The following is an 11,113-nucleotide window of genomic DNA, read 5'->3' as shown; positions in this document are numbered from 1 at the left end:
AGTTCCCCCTCTTTTATAAAGACGGATACAAAGTATTCATTAAGAATCATGCCCACATCTCCCACCTCCATACACACATTCCCTTTTTGGTCCCTAATACTCTATCCTTAGTTATCCTCTTGCTCTTCATGTATTTATAAAACATCTTTGTGCTTTCCTTGATTTTACTTGGTAATATTATTTTCTGACTATCTTTTTGCTTTCCTAATTTTCTTTTTAATTTCACCCCTGCACTTTCTTCACTCCTCTCGGCTTTCTGTGTTATTGAGCTCTCGGTATCTGACGTAAGCTTCCCTTTTGTGCCTTATTCTACCTGGTTTGATTCTTGCTATCTAGATTTGGGAGTCTCACCCTGTTTGTCTTTGTGGGAAAATATTTGTTCTCAACCCTCTCAGGGAGTCGAGGGTTCTGCAGAGCAGGCCTGAAAGAGGAGTTGAGTGTTGGGACAGATCAGTCATGATCTTATTGAATGGCAGGGCAGGCTCGAGGGGCTGAATGGCCGACTCCTGCTCCTACTTCTTGTGTTCTTGTGTCCAGTTCAATATCTCCTTTAGTGACTTGGTGCCAAATTGTTATTATTTTTTATTCATTTGTTGGATGTGTGAATTACTGGCTATGCCAGCATTTTATTGCCCATCACCAATTGCCGTTGAACCTTCTTGAACCTCTGCAGTCCATGTGGGGTAGGTACACCCACAGTGCTGTTAGGAAGTGAGATCCCGGATTTTGACCTCGTGACAGTGAAGGAATGGTGATATAGTTCCAAGTCAGGATGGTGTGAGACTGGAAGGGAAACTTGCAGGTGGTGGTGTTCCCATATGTGTTTCCTGTTTGTTTGCTCTCTCTCCCCCTCATTATTTCTCGACCTCCCTGTCCTTCTGTCCCTCTCTGTCATGGGAACTTAAGAACAGAAGGAAGTGGGTGCAGGAACAGAGAGACCTGGGGATGTCTGTGCACAAATTGAAGGTGGCAGAGCTAGTTGAGAAAGTGGTTAAAAGGCGTATGGGATCCTAGGCTTTGTAAATAGAGGCTTAGAGTATAAAAGCAAGGAGGTTATGATGAAGCTTTATAAAACACTGCTTCATCCTCATCTAGTATTGTGTCCAATTCTGGACACCGTGCTTTAGGTAGGATGTGGAGGCATAAGAGAGGATGCAGAAAAGATTCACGAGCAAGGTTCCAGGATGAGGGACTTCAGTTGTGTGGATAGATTGGAGAAACTGGTGTTGTTCTCTGTATCTTTCTTCCTCTCTCTATCTCTCCCTCCTGCTATCTCTGACACGAGGAGAGAGACAGAGGGAGAGAGGGTTGGTTATGAAGCCAGGAGAAAAAGACCAACAAATTCAGCAACCATTTCAGTAGGAGAAAAGCCAATAACAATCACAAGCTGATGGAGGGACGGGAAATCGTTTACGAAGGGACAGAGTATCTGATCACACCCGGGATGGTGTAATGGATGCCAACAAAGCCCCATTTCAGCCTGCAATATGAAAAGGAGGGAGAGAGAGCTGAGAGGGAATGAGTTAATTTTGACTGAGTTAATGAGGGGGCAATGGCGTCCTGCAGCTCCCACAATGCCCCGCGGGTGGGAACGGCCCCTATCTGCGGTACAGGCCGCGCTGCACTCTGGGAGGATGCTCCGCACATGCGCATCTCCACAAGAGCGTTAAATGCCGCTTTTTTATATTGTCCCCCGGCTCAGACGTTCAACTTTCCTCCATTGAGATCGACAGCTGAAGCCGCTTCTCCTTTTCCTTTCAGCTGCTGTTTGCGGAAATAAGCGGCCGGCGGGTGACGTCGCGCAAACATGGCGGCTGATGACACCTCCCTCCCGCCAGGGCGTCAGTGAGGTCTCATTGGCTGCCTCGCCCCACGTGTCTGGAGGTCAAGGGGTTAAAAGCTGCCTCTGGCTTCCGCGCAGCCGCGCTTTGGGCGACTTGTAACCCCGCCCCTGGGGTGGGGGAGGGGGGGTCAGCACCAGACTCTTAAAGGGACCCTGCACCACCAGAACTGTCCCAAACTCTTAAAGGGACCCAACATGAACAGAAAGAGCAAGAGAGTTGGAGAGCAAGTAATAGAGAGGGAAATAGAAAAGAGAGAGTGATGGGGAGAGAGAGAGGAAGAACTGAGCTTGAAAGAATCATAGAGAGATGGAGAGACTGAGAGAAAATAGGTGAGAGGGAGAGAGTGAGAGAGCAAGAGATGGTGAGAAATGGAGGGAGAATCTCCTCAATTGGACAGAGATGGAGAGAGAGTGATGGAGAGACTGAGAGAAAATAGGTGAGAGGGAGAGAGTGAGAGAGCAAGAGAAATGGAGGGAGAATCTCCTCAATTGGACAGAGATGGAGAGAGAGTGATAGAGAGATGGAGAGACTGAGAGAAAATAGGTGAGAGGGAGAGAGCAAGAGATGGTGAGAAATGGAGGGAGAATCTCCTCAATTGGACAGAGATGGAGACAGAGTGATAGAGAGATGGAGAGACTGAGAGAAAATAGGTGAGAGGGAGAGAGTGAGAGAGCAAGAGATGGTGAGAAATGGAGGGAGAATCTCCTCAATTGGACTGAGATGGAGACAGAGTGATAGAGAGATGGAGAGACTGAGAGAAAATAGGTGAGAGGGAGAGAGTGAGAGAGCAAGAGATGGTGAGAAATGGAGGGAGAATCTCCTCAATTGGACAGAGATGGAGACAGAGTGATAGAGAGATGTGAAGAGAGATCCAAGAGAAAGGAAGGTGGAGAGTGAGGGAGAGGTCGAGTTTGAGAGTGAGGAAACAGATAAATGGAAAGATAAAGGTGAGGAGAGAGTAACAGAGCAGAAGAGAGAGAGAGAGAGAGATGGAGAGAGAGAGTGGGATGGAAAATGAGAAATTAGAGGAAAAGAGCAGACACAGGGTGTACAGAAAGTGTGAAAAATGAATGAGAGATAGAGTGTCCGTCAGAGAGAGAGGGAAAGTCCGGGATATATGTGGGTAGAGAGAGAGGCAGATAGTGTGTGTGTGTGAGAGAGAGAGAGAGACATCAGCACACGTTCACAGTAAAGAAAGTCTCGCCATGTCAAACAGTCATTTAATTGGGTGCACAACCAGACAAAAGTAACTTTATCCTCGGGAGAATGAGTGGAGTCAGACATATAAAAACAGATTGCAGGTTAATGCCCAGATAAGCTTGATTAAAGATTAAAAGTTGCAGAGAGAAATCACCCAGTAATCCTCGTTGCAACCCATTGGACTCAATACAATGGTCCAAAAATATTATCACTGCCAATCAAACAATTTCATCAGCTCAACAGCAAACAGTGAAATGATCCACAAACTGCAGTGTTCAATGATTCAAGGAAGATGACAGAGCATGAGAGAGAACATAAAGACAGACAGAGAGTATTTGTTTAGCTTCTCTGCCATTGTCCTATGATGAGAGGCTGAGTAAATAGGACCTGTATTCTCTGCAGTTTAGAAGAATGAGAGGTGATCTCATTGAAACATATCAGATTCTAAAGGGACTGGATAGGGTGGACACTGAGAGATTATTTCCACTGGTCGGGAAATGAAAGTCTCCCTTATCCCTTCCTAACCAGCTTATCCACCTGTCCTGTCAGCCTCAGGAATCAGTGAACATTCACTCCAAGGTCCCGCTGTTCACAGACACAGAGATAATGTTGGAGACAGTCATGTTGTTAGGTTAGATCAAAAGTGCAAATGACAAATGTTATCATAGTTTGATGTAATCCTGTGTACACAGAGGTACAAGAAATAGGTGTAGAGTGTGAAACACCAGGAGAGAGGGAGGAATATAGATGGAGAGAGGGTAACAGTGAGAAAGGGAGAGATATGCATGGAGAGAGAAGTGGAGAGCTACTCTTACTGGTAATCTCTCTCCATCTCCGTCTTCCCCTCTCTCTTACTCAATCAATCACTAGTTCCCCTCTCTGCTACCTTCTCCTTGTTTATTTCTCTCTCTATCCCCCTCTGTACCCTCTTAATTTCAATCTCTCACTGTGTCATACCTTCCAGGATGCTGCACACAGCTTTGCGGGAACACTGACCGACACTCTCCATCCCAATCTCGTCCTCTTTCTCTCTGGTAATCTCTCCCCATTGCTATCCTTCCCTCTCCCTGTTCTTCCCTCTCTAGATCTATCCCTGTCTTTCTCACTGTTACTCTCTCCATCTGGATGGAGGAGGAGAAAGCGAGGCATATATAGAGGCAGCTTTACTCGGTATCTAACCCCACACTGTACCTTCCCTGGGAGTGTTTTCTAGAACAGAGAAGACAGAGATTTACTCAATAGCTAACTAATAGCTTGGCAGCATTTGATGGGACAGTGTAGACGGAGCTTTACTCTGTATCCCTGGAATTTAGAAGGGGAAGGGGTGATGTGATCAAAGTTTAAAGTGGTGGATGGGGTACCAATCAGGTGGACTGCTTTGTCCTGGATGGTGTCGAGCTTCTGGAGTGTTGTAGATGTTACACTCATCCAGGCAAGTGGAGAGATGCCATCACACACCTGACTTGTGTCTTGTAGGTGGTTGAAAGGCTTTGGAGAGTCAGGGGGTGAGTCACTTGTAGCCACAGTACTGATGTGATTATTTCAGCTCAGTTCCTGGTCAATGTCTCCCTAGGATGTTGATGCTGGGTGATTCAGCGATGGGATAATGCTTTGAATGCCATGGGGAGGTGGTTGGATTCTCTCTTGTTGCAGATGCTCATTGCCTGTCTGTGTGTGTTTTTCTGTGCTCTAGGACCAATTTCCTCAATGGGAGGTCATAATGCTGCCTCATAACTGACTAGTTCACGAAAGGAATGCTGATGGAATGAACGGGACAGGGACAGAGTGGATACAACATTGGCTAAGGGACAGGACACAGAGAGTAGTGGTGAATGGTTGCTTCAGACTGGAGGGCGGTATCTTTGACTGACATAATCTTATACACTTCTATTCAATCTCCCCTCTATCTACTTTGTTCTAAGGAGATCAAACCCAGCTTTTCCAACCTAACCTTGTAGCTAAAATCCCCCATCTCTGAAACCATTCTGGTAAATCTCTGCACCCTCTCAAGGAACCTCACATCCTTCCTAAAGTGTGGTGACCAGAACTGGACACAGTTCTCCAGTTGGGGCCGAAATAGAGCTTTATAAATGTTCAGCATAACCTCCCTGCTTTTGTACTGACTGTATACAGTGTACATTGTGGTACAGTGGTATTCCCCAGGGGTTTGGATTAGGACCACTGATCTTTTTGATATATATTAATGACTTGGACTTGGGTTTACAGGGCATAACTTCAACATTACACCATCTGCAATGTAATAAACAGAGAAGGGAATAGTAGTAGTAAATCTCTGTCTTCTCTGTTCTATAAAACACTGTCAGGGCAGGTACAGTGTGGGGTTCAGGAGGATAGAGGCAGTCTGGTGAAATGGTCAGACACATGGCAGGTTAACTTCAATGCTGAGAAATGTCAAATGATGCATTTAGGAAGGAAGGCTGAGGAGAAGCGATATAAACTAAATAGCACAATGTTAAGATGGGTGCTGGTTCAGAGAGATCTGGAATCTGGAGAGATCTGAGTCAGTTTTTATATCTGAAAGATTCAATTTGGGGCTTCGAGTCTTGTCAGTTGAATTGAGCTTCATCCTGAAAAGTGTCAGCAAACGTGTTGGGAAATGTGTCAAAAGCTGTTTCCATTCAGACATTCCTGCATTGTGGAAGTGTGAGCTGTCTTTGCAGAGACAGGAAATAGAGTTGTTTGAATGGACCTGCAGGTTTTAGTTGATGCAATAAGGTGAGAATTTGAATTGTGTCCCTTGCAGATATACAGAATTGAAGGTATTTACACAACACCACATGAAGTAGTTTACCAATGTCTGACAAACTTCAAAGACTTCAAACACATGGAAGAAGAGGCGAAGGGAACAATATACAAAACCTCAGTCAGTCAGACATCAGCAGTAGGAAAATGAATCTCTTTTTATGGGTTTTAATTTGAAGGCCTGAGCTGATGATTGAAAAAGTAGGAGTTGAAATCCCACACAGGGCTGTTGTGAATTTGAATTCTCTTTTTACGAAACAAAAACATAAATCTGGAATTAAAATAGATTGAGGATGGAATGATTCACTCCTGTCTACTAGTGCAAAGCCCGTGTGTGTCTCAGTTTTGCTGTATTTATTAACGATTTAAGATGATGTGGTAGAATGCAACATACCCAAGTTTACCAATGACACAAACATAGGCAGCATTGTAAGCAGTGTAGCTGGAAGCATCAAATTACAAAGAGATATTAATATCTTAAATAAATGGGCAAATCTGTGGTAGTTCGATTTCAATGTCAGCAAAAAAAGACTAGAACAGAGTGCTTTATAAATGGTGAAAAGATAGAAACACTGGAGGTTCAAAGAGACTTGAGGAGTTTGTGTCCATTTGAGTGCAGTGTAGATTTACCAGAATGATAACTGGACTCCAAGGGTTAAATTACGAGGTGATATTACACAAACTGGGAATAATTCCCTGGAATTTAGGAGGATCAAGGTGATTTGATCAAAGTTGTTGAGATATTAAGGGGAACTGATGGGGTAGTTTGAGAGAAACTATTTCGGCAGCTTTGGAATATAGGAACAGGAGTAGGCCATTCAGCCCATCGAGCCAGCTCCGCCATTCAATACTATCATGGCTGATCATCCACTTCAATGTGTTTTTCCCAGACTATCCTCATATCCCTTTATGTCATTGGAATTCAGCAATCTGTCAATCTCTGCTTTAAACATACTCAATGACTGAGCTTCCACAGCCCTCTGGGATAGAGAATTCCTAAGATTCACAACCCTCTGAGTAATGACATTTCTCCTCATCTCTGTCCCAAGTGGCTTCCCCCTGATTTTGAAATTGTGTCCCCTGGTTCTAGACTCCCCAACCAGGAGAAACATTTTACCCAAATCTACCCTGTCTATCGCTTTGAGTATTTGTTGGTTTCAATGAGATCACCCCTCATTCTTTGAAACTCTGGAGAACACAGGCTTGGTTTCCCCAACCCCTCTTCATAGGTGTTGAGCCTCCTTCTTGAACCGCTGCAGTCCATGTGGGGTTGGTACACCCACAGTGCTGTTAGGAAGGGAGATCCAGGATTTTGACCCAGTCACAGTGAAGGAGCAGATATGAAGCTCAGCTCTGGGTCTAATCCGCCATCCATCTTGTGAACTTTTCACCCTGACGCAAATGAGAGAAAAGAGAGCGTAGGAACAGACGGGCCATTCTCAGCTTGGCAGGCTGTGACTAGTGGGGTACCGCGAGGATCAGTGCTTGGGCCTCGGCTGTTCACAATCTGCATCAACCATTGGGAAGTGGGGACCTAATGCAATATTTCCAAATTTGCCGAGGACACAAAACTCGGTGGGAATGTGATTTGTGAGAAGGATGCAAGGAGGCTTCAAGGGGATTTGACAGGCAGGAGTGAGTGGGCAGGAATATGACGGATGGAATGAGGGTGGGTGGGTGTCTGGAATTCACCGCCAGGAACGGTGGTGGAGGCAGAAACCCTCAATTCTTTAAAAAGGTACCTGGACACGCACCTGAAGTGCCGTCACCAGGAAGGCTATGGACCAGGTGCTGGGAGGTGGGATTAGATTGGGCAGCTAGTTTGTTCGGCAGGCACATACACGATGGGCTGAATGACCTCTTCCTGTGCCATAATTGCTCTGTGATTCTGTGGAATATAATGTGGAACAATGTGAAGAGATCCACTTTGGTAGGAAAAACAGAAATGCCGAGTATTTCCTAAATGGTGAGAGATTCAGGAAGTGCTAATGTCCAAAGGAACCTGGATGTCCTTGTTCATACCGTCACTGAAAGCTAATATCCAAGTGCGGGCAAGCAGTTTGGAAGTCAAGTGGTACGTTGGCCGATATTGCAAGGGGATCTGAGTACAGGAGTGAAGATGTCTCACCGCAATTATATTGAGCTTTGGTGAGACCGCACCTGGAGGATTCTGTACAGTTTTGGTCTCCGTACCTGAGGAAGGATATACTTGCCAGAGAAGGAGTGCAATGAAGGTTCACCAGACTGATTCCTGGGATGGTGGGATTGTCCAGTGAGGAGAGATTGAGGAGACTGGGCCTGTATTCTCTAGAGTTCAGAAGAATGAGAGGTGATCTCATTGAAAGGTACAAAATTCTTACAGGGTTCGACAGGGTAGATGCAGGAAGGACGTTCCTGTAGCTGGGAGGTCTGGAACCAGCAGACACAGTCTCATAATAAAGGGTCATCCATTTTGGACTAAACTGAGGAGGCAATTCTTCACTCAGAGGGCAGAGTATCTTTGGAATTGTCTACCCCTGAGGGTTGTGTAGGCTCCATCATTGAGTACGTTCAAGACAGAGATGGATAGGTTTCCCGATATGAAAATATCAAGGGATATGGGGAAAGTGCGGTAAAATAGTATTGAGACAGATTATCCACAATCTAGTTGAATGGGGGGGGGGGGCAGGCCCGTGGGGCCGAATGGCCTACTCCTGCTCCTATTTCCACTGTTTGGAAGGATGATAAGGTGCAAGTTTGTTGAAAATGTGGCTGTCTCAACAAATTTGCTGTAGATGAAGTGAAAGTGCATGGAATAAGAACTATGGTGGCCTGAAGAAAACATATTTCAATGGAAAATGTAAGTCTCTGTTTGATCTTTTGGAATGGCCACTGTATTTTCTGCATGAATATGACAACAGCAGAGTAATTTGGATGAATGCGCTTTGCGTCTTCATCGCAGGAACTTGATAATGTGGATTGATGGAAATTGTGTTTTTTTCATGCATGGGTACACCAACAATCGATGTTTTAATCAACTTCATTTTAAACGTATTTTAATCAACTTTGATAAGCTATTTGCATTTTATGAGCATTGTTTTTACTTGCTTTGTCAATGATCAACTGGATATCTCTTCCAGAGAAGTGACAGAATTTTAAAACACTTTGAATTATTTTCTACTGCGAGTTAACTTACTTCACTGTGCTTTTTATTTTGTTAATATATTGTGTAGGGCAAATAAAACCAATTATGTTTGCGAAGACTATCTGGATCTGGCTTCTGCTTTGTTGATCTCCCTCACTTCAGAATCCTGAAAAGTGCAAGACAATGAATAAGATACTGCATCCGAATTACTACCACACTTGGCGCACTCACACACAAACACAGTCACACAAACATACTCACTGTTATGATCCTGGAGTCTTTTTTTTTCGGGAAGAATGTGGTGTGCCTTTAAAGCTGGGAAAAGGAGCCATACTGCTTTAAGGCAGCAGGCTCCAGAAGCTGAGTCAAAGAATGCATTTTTGCAGCCATTTGGAAACTGTGATCTAAGGGGTGCATTCTCGTTGCCCTGGATGCAGCCACTCAGACTGAGCATCAGGAGATACATTTGTCACAATTTAATTTTGAACTGGCTTATAATGCAGATGGACTGTTCTAAGAGGAAAAACAGACAGGCAGCTGTGTGGTAGCACCTGAAAGGAGGGCTCTCAGAGCATTTAAACTGAAGGAAGAGAAATTAGTCTGTTTATTTATTATTCTCTCTCAAAATTCTAAAAAGTCAAGCCAAAACAGAAATCTCTGATCATTAAAACTGAAGGAAGGGGAGTTAGACTGTGACAATGTTTTATCCCTCAAAAATTCTAAAACTAAGTTGATTTATTAAAAAGTCTTTGCAAGTTGTTTGTTGTTGAAATTCATCGCTGGAGAAGGAGCAAAAATTTCGACTTCTGAATTGGACTGTTCTACTGTTGAAGAACATCCGCCCCCCCACCCCCTCCCCCCGAAAAGACGGCTCTGAGGACTTCAAGCAATCTTGGACTGTTCCACATCTGGCAGGAGCGTAAATCTGTCAGGACTCTAATTGTTTTCTATTTTAAATGTTGTTTATACCTTAGGAGTGTTTAAGAATGTAGCTTTCCTAATTATACGGTTCATTTGTTGATTTAAAGACACCTGGTTTGGTTAGCCTCACTCGGGGGTTAATAGATGGTACAGCTTGGCTGGGTCTTTCTTTAATGTGGAGAGTTTAAAAACGATATGTTAGGCGATCTGTGGAGGGACGGGACTGAATTAACAGTGCGTTTCTCCCACCACAATCCGAATCATATATTTTGATTGGAGGTTTTGAATGGGGCGGTCGGTCATAACATCACATACAAACATGCACAAACGGCCAGTCACACAAAAGCACACTCACAGAGAAACACACCAACACAATCAGACTATCACACATGCAAATACTTTTGGCTTCAAAGTCATAACCTTAGAACATAGTAGCATGGTAGGAAGAGTGAGCATTTTATTGGTTTCCATCCATCAGATCTAAATCCTTGATGAACATTTAAGTCTTGAATCATTCCATAAAGCTTTGAGGCAGAACAAGGATGTGTGGTTACATTTACAATTTTTTAACCATTAAGAATTCAACCCTTCAAGCCTGTCCCCCGTTTCAATTCGATCTTGGCCGGTCGGTACCTCAATGTCATTTCCCACCCCAGGTCCATATCCCTTGACTTGTTTACCTCATAAAGATATCTATCAACCTCAGTCTTAAAAGTTACAGTTGGCTCCCAGCCTCACTCCCTTTGACAGGAGCGAGTTCCAACCTTCTACCACTGTTAGTGTGGAAAAAGGCTTCCTGATTTCGAACCTGAATGGGCCAGCTCGAACTGCAATATTTATATCCCCTTATTGATGATTCCATTTTTCCGTATGCACCTTCCAAACCCACGGCCTCTACCACCTAGAAGTACAAGGGCAGCAGATGCACGGGAACCCCACCATCTGCAAGTTCCCCTCCAAGCCACACACCATCCTGGCTTGGAACTACATCGGCCCTTCCTTCACTGTCGCTGGGTCAGAATCCTGGAACTCCCTCCCTCACAGCACTGTGGGTATATCTGCACCAGATGGACTGTGGTGCTTCAAGAAGGCAGCTCACCACCACCGTCTCAAAGGGCAATTGGGGATGGGCAACAAATGTCTTGCCAGTGATGCCCACATCCCATGAATGCATTAAAAAAATCTAAGTGATACAAATCCTTTGACCAGTTTAAACACCTCGATCAGATCAGCCCTCGCTTTCCTACAATCAATGTGAGCC

The sequence above is a fragment of the Heterodontus francisci genome, unplaced genomic scaffold, assembly GCF_036365525.1.
Source record: "Heterodontus francisci isolate sHetFra1 unplaced genomic scaffold, sHetFra1.hap1 HAP1_SCAFFOLD_690, whole genome shotgun sequence".
Taxonomy (NCBI): domain Eukaryota; kingdom Metazoa; phylum Chordata; class Chondrichthyes; order Heterodontiformes; family Heterodontidae; genus Heterodontus; species Heterodontus francisci.
The sequence above is the reverse complement of the archived record's forward strand: the minus strand, read 5'-3'. Positions refer to the sequence as shown.